This window comes from Diaphorina citri, unplaced genomic scaffold, assembly GCF_000475195.1.
Source record: "Diaphorina citri unplaced genomic scaffold, Diaci psyllid genome assembly version 1.1 scaffold253, whole genome shotgun sequence".
In the NCBI taxonomy this organism is placed as follows: Eukaryota; Metazoa; Arthropoda; class Insecta; order Hemiptera; family Psyllidae; genus Diaphorina; species Diaphorina citri.
Genome location: NW_007377690.1, coordinates 185,868 through 191,988, shown reverse-complemented (window position 1 = coordinate 191,988; position 6,121 = coordinate 185,868).

Below are 6,121 nucleotides of genomic sequence, written 5' to 3'. Positions count from 1 at the left end.
ATAACAAGAGATATATATAGAGAATATGTTGAGAGAAAGATAAAGATTGAGAGAGAGAGAGAGAGAGAGAGAGAGAGAGAGAGAGAGAGAGACTTGAGAGGGACAAAGATATAATGAAAGGACGAAAACGACAAAGAAGGAAAATAATATAATGTATAGAGGAAGGAGAGAGACAGAGAGAGAAAGAGATACTCGATGTAGCATCTAATTACGACATATTCAACAACTGACATGTGGCGCCAGAGACTTTATCACCCTCTCTCTCACTCTCCCCCTAACTGATTGATTGAATCATGTGATTGATTGAATTTTCTTCTGATGTTCTGCTTGAGTTCAGGTTCAGGGTCTCCAACATGTGTACCAGGTGTAGCTGCAATGGAATTTAATGTGGGCGACCTTTCAGTGTTAAAATGCCAAAGGAAGAAATGTAGAAGGAGGGAGGAAGAGAAAGAGAGAGAGTATAGGGGAGAGATAAAGAGTAAGGGAGGAGAGAAAGAGAGAAATTGAGACAATGTAAAATGTGAAAAGAGAGGGAGAGAGAAAGGTAGGTGAGGGAGAAACAGGGAGGGAGGGAGAGAGGAAAAAAGAAAGAGTGTAGGGGGAGAAAGATAGAGTAAGGGAGAGATAAAGAGTAAGGGAGGAGAGAAAGAGAGAAATTGAGACAATGTAAGGGAGGAAAGGGATAAAATGTGAAAAGAGAGGGAGAGAGAAAGGTAGGGGAGGGAGAAACAGGGAGAGAGGAAGAAAGAGTGAGATAGGGGGAGAAAGTAATCGAGGAGAGAAAGGAGAAAGAAAGAGTCAGGAAGGGGAATGAGAGAAAGATAGGAGAGAAAGAAAGAGGAACGAAGGAGAGGAGAGAAAAGGCTGAAAGAGGTTAAACAATGAAGAACTATGTAAATTAATTACGTGTAGAGAGAGAAGGAGGAGGAGAGAAGAAAGACGAAAGAATGCAGGAGAAGAGAGGAATGAACGAGGTGAGAAGGACAAAGCATAGAACTAAGGCAAAGGAAAACGAGAAGAAGAAGAGGAAGAAGAAGAAGTGGAAGAAGAAGAACAAGAAAGAAAAACACGCAAAAACAATTTCACAAGAAAAGGTGAATGATATAGCCCAATTAGGGTGATTGCTTTGGGGTGACATTTCGTTTTGGCAACAAATTTTACGAGAAAGGGGAATTCAGGCTGCTGACATTGTAAGAAAAGAAAAGAATAAAAAACACTTAGAATTCTTGAAAATTAAACTAAAAAGGAAGTAAAAAAAAAAAACATAAATGTTCTCCTGAATTCCTGGTTCTAAAAATAGACAGAGGAAAAGGGGAGAGAGTAGGGAGGATAGGGAAAGAGGAAAGAAGGGAGGGAGAGAGATAAAACATATGATGACGAATAGGAGGGAGGAGAAAGAAAAGGAAAGAGAGGGATGGAGAAGGAAGGAGAGAGAGAGAAAAAGAAGGAGAGGAAGGGGAGAGAGATAAAAGATATGATGACGAATAGGAGGGAGGAGAAAGAAAAGGAAAGAGAGGGATGGAGAAGGAAGGAGAGAGAGAAAAAGAAGGAGAGGAAGGGGAGAGAGATAAAAGATATGATGACGAATAGGAGGGAGGAGAAAGAAAAGGAAAGAGAGGGATGGAGAGGGAAGGAGAGAGAGAGAGAAAAAGAAGGAGAGGAAGGGGAGAGAGATAAAAGATATGATGACGAATAGGAGGGAGGAGAAAGAAAAGGAAAGAGAAGGATGGAGAAGGAAGGAGAGAGAGAAAAAGAAGGAGAGGAAGGGGGGAGAGATAAAAGATATGATGACGAATAGGAGGGAGGAGAAAGAAAAGGAAAGAGAGGGATGGAGAAGGAACGAGAGAGAGAAAAAGAAGGAGAGGAAGGGGGAGAGATAAAACATATGATGACGAATAGGAGGGAGGAGAAAGAAAAGGAAAGAGAGGGATGGAGAAGGAACGAGAGAGAGAAAAAGGAGAGGAAGGGGAGAGAGATAAAAGATATGATGACGAATAGGAGGGAGGAGAAAGAAAAGGAAAGAGAGGGATGGAGAAGGAAGGAGAGAGAGAGAAAAAGAAGGAGAGGAAGAGGAGAGAGATAAAAGATATGATGACGAATAGGAGGAGAGAACGAAGATTATCCCATCAGGATGAAATCCGCCCCGGGCGGGAATCGAACCCGCGGCCTAGCGCTTACAAGGCAGACGTAGAAGCTTTGAACACTTGAAGAAAATTATCTCATGAGGTTTTGGGCCCGGTCCAAATTTCGAGTAGAAGGCCATCGTTTGTTAATGAGTTTTACGTAGAGGTCACTGAACTACTAGTAAAAATAATAGAGGGAAGGAGAGAGAGAGAGAGAGGGGACGGAGAAAGAGAGAGAGATAGCTAGAAAGAGGGACAGAGAGAGGGAGGGAGGTAGAGAAGGGGAGAGAGAGCGAGAGTAAGAGAGAGAGAGAGAGAGAGTGAGAGATTGAGAGAGAGGGGGGGACGGAGAAAGAGAGAGAGAGAGAGAGAAGGAGATAGGAAAAGGGACAGAGAGAGGGAGGGAGAGAGAGCGAGAGTAAAAGAGAGAGAGTGAGAGATTGAGAGAGAGGGGGGGAGAGAGAGGAAAGGAGTTAAACTTGTTGCCAAATGCAGACACAATACGTAGGTAGGCGATATTTTTAATACGTAGGTAGAGAGAGGGAGAGAGAAAAAAGGAGGAGCAGGAGGAGGGGGAGGAAAAGGAAAAGAAGAAGAAAAAGAAGAGAGAAACATATCCTTTACCATCGAAAATGGACAAATTTAATTTTCACCCTACACCAAAACCAACATCTATCTTCTTCTCTTCTTCTTATCCTTTACCATCGAAAATGGACAAATTTAATTTTCACCCTACACCAAAACCAACATCTATCTTCTTCTCTTCTTCTTCCTCCTCCTCCTTCTCCTCTTCTTTACTTTTCATGTCCCTTTTTTCAACTTTATCCTCCCTACTGTACTCTCTCTCCTCTTCTCTCTTCCTCTACTTTTTCTTCCCTCTCCTTTTCTCTTCTTCCTCTTTTTTTCTTTTTCCAATCGTCTCTTATTTCCTTTTTGGAGAGTTTCCTTTTTACTTTTTTCTTCCTTTTTACTATTTCTTTTTTCTTCTTCTTCTTATTATTATTATTCCCCTTGTTCTGCTTCTTCTTATTTTTCCTTCTTCACTAAATCAATTTGTAACACTTCCCTCCGTCTTTCTGTCCTTCATATATATTAGTCTCCTCTCTCCTTCTTTTTCTATAGGAGGGGAAGAGAGAGAGAGAGAGAGAGAGAGAGAGAGAGAGAGATAGAGAGGGAGAGAGAGATGAGATCAAGGGAGAATAATACCTGTTATTGAATTATCATTGTATAAATAAATGGAAAGTATTATTTGGAGAAAAAAAAAAAATATATAATAATAAAAAATAAGGGAGATGAGATAACCTCATATCAGTGACGCACTGCTTGGCGGAGTCGACTTCAAAGTCTTCAAGTCTGGAGGTACCAGCCTCCAGACCCACCCTTCAGTTCCTAAATCCTGATCCAAGTTTTAAAATTTAACACAATGTATTGAGAGAACGACATTTTTTGGCAATAACCATGGTCGAGGGTTCCAACATTATCGTAAACAGATAAGGTTCGTTCTCGGAACGGCTGGCTTTCTCCTATCCTGTCTTCCTTCTCTCTTCGATTTCGGGACGATAAGACCATAGCAGTTACAGTTCCCTCTGTCAAACCTCTTTTAAAAAAAAAAAAAAAAAATAGAAATTAAAAACCTCTTATTTAATTCAATGGTGTCCTAATTCTCTCTCTATCTACTCTTTCCTTTCTATATATTTTAGTCCTCTCTCTTTTTCCTTGTCCTAATGTACCTACACATCTTCTTTTTCTCGCTATCCCTCTCTCCCTTTCTCTCACTCTCTCCCTTTCTCTAACTTTCACTTCCTCCATCTCTCTCTCTCTCTCCTTTTCTTCTTTTGTCTACTTCTTGTGTAAGATTAGTATGTATTAACTATTTTTCCACCAGAGCAGGTTCAGAACAGATAGTCGTATAAATAAGTGACATGAAGGGGACACACCTCGGTTTGTCCAGTGGTAACACGCTTGTTTGTCATTCAGAAAGTCCGGGTTTGATGTCCAACAGAAAAAAAAAAAAAATGCAAGGCAATATTTTCGTATTTCACTTAAAAATATTTCAACGGGTCAACCCAGCACCTAAATGGGAAGTATTGTGTTTTTTCGCCCAAAGACATAGTACGGGATGGGTATGCTATGATTAAAATAGCTACATTATAAAGATAGAAGATAGCAACAGATGAAAGTGTCTCCTTTCTCTCTCCCTTGTCTGTTGAATGGCTGGTATTTGATTGGGACGCTTGTTTTTCTTTTCTTTTCTTTTTTCTTTTTTTTTTTTTTTAAGAGGTTTGACACAGGGAATTTTAACTGCTAAGGTCTTACCGTCCCGAAAGCGAAGAGAGGAAGAATAGGAGAAAGCCAGTCGTTCCGAGAACGAACCTTTTATACTATGCTGATTCTAAATATATTGTCATCTAATGTATCCATAATATCCATATTCATCATTATCATTATTGTTACAAATAAATAAAACATAAAAAGTGTATACAACATTATAAAATTCTATGTTGGCACACTATAATAAATATTAATAAAAAAAAAAAAACATAAAAAAACCTTTTCTCCCAATCTAGAATAAAATTCGCCTGGGGCGCGTATAATAAGTTAGTTTAGGGACGTAGAGTAATGGAGAGAAGCAGCTTTCCTCGTCTCAAATTCAATCCACCCTGTTCCAACTGTTGCCATGTCTCCTCCCACTCAGAACTCATCCATCGCCCATCCGGAGCCATCTCCATAACCCCCAACACCTCCACTCCGTCCCCAACACCTCCACACCACCGTCCCAAAAATCTCCACACCGCCCGTCCCAAAAACCTCCACACCGCGCGCCATTCCCGAACAAAGTAAACGTTCTGGCGTCCACTAGGCCACATACTCTAACAAAGAGGAGGTGGAGGAGGAGAAGAAAGAGGAGGAGGAGAAGAAAGAAGAAAAAGAAGAAGAGTGTTAAGGTTGACGAAAAAGATAGATTAGACATTAGATAGATGATGAATGAATGAAAAACACAAAGACAGGTTTAACAAGAAACCTAAGGAAAGAGAGAAGAAGAGGAGGAGGAGAAAATGTGAAAAAAAAAATCCCCCAAAAACCATTTTTTTTTTTTCGTTTTTTGGCTTTTTGGTTTTCTGGACGAAATTTGCACCACCACTTTCGTTTTCCTGGTCAAAAGACCTTTAATTTGATATATAGGTCGACCAGGTTTGGATAAGTCCTTCTATGGGGTCAGACAGACAAACGACACCGAAGCGAATACAATAGCCCGTCCACTATACCTTTTATTATTAATAAAGGATGGACGGGCTAAAAAAGAAGAAGAAAAGAAAAAGGAGAAGTAGAAGGAAGAATAGAAGAAAAAGATCAGTAGGCGAAGGAGGGAAAGGAAGAAGGAGAAGAAGTGGAGAGGGAAACAAAGAAGGAGAGAAAGAGGAAAGGGAGGAGAGGGAAAAGAAGAAGAGGAGAGGTGGGAAGGGTTTTAAATTTAATAAAAATTCATTGGGTAAATCGGACATATCAGTGGGATGAATGAAGATCAATGAACATACGATCAGTAAATAAATAAACAAAGAGTAAATACCATACTTTCATATACCTAGCGTATCGAGATTATTGGGTTACCCTGTATCTAAACCGTACAAGATATCTTTATTAACAAGATACTTGGTATTATTATGTGCACACACACCTCCATACTTTCATATACCTAGCGTATCGAGATTACTGGGTTACCCTGTATCCAAACCGTACAAGATATTTTTATTAACAAGATACTTGGCATTATTATGTGCACACACACCTCCATACTTTCATATACCTAGCGTATCGAGTTTATTGGGTTACCCTGTATCTAAACCGTACAAGATATCTTTATTAACAAGATACTTTGCATTATTATGTGCAAACACACCTCCATACATTTAAAATATACCTAGCGTATTGAGATTATTGGGTTACCCTGTATCCAAACCGTACAAGATATCTTTATTAACAAGATACTTTGCATTATT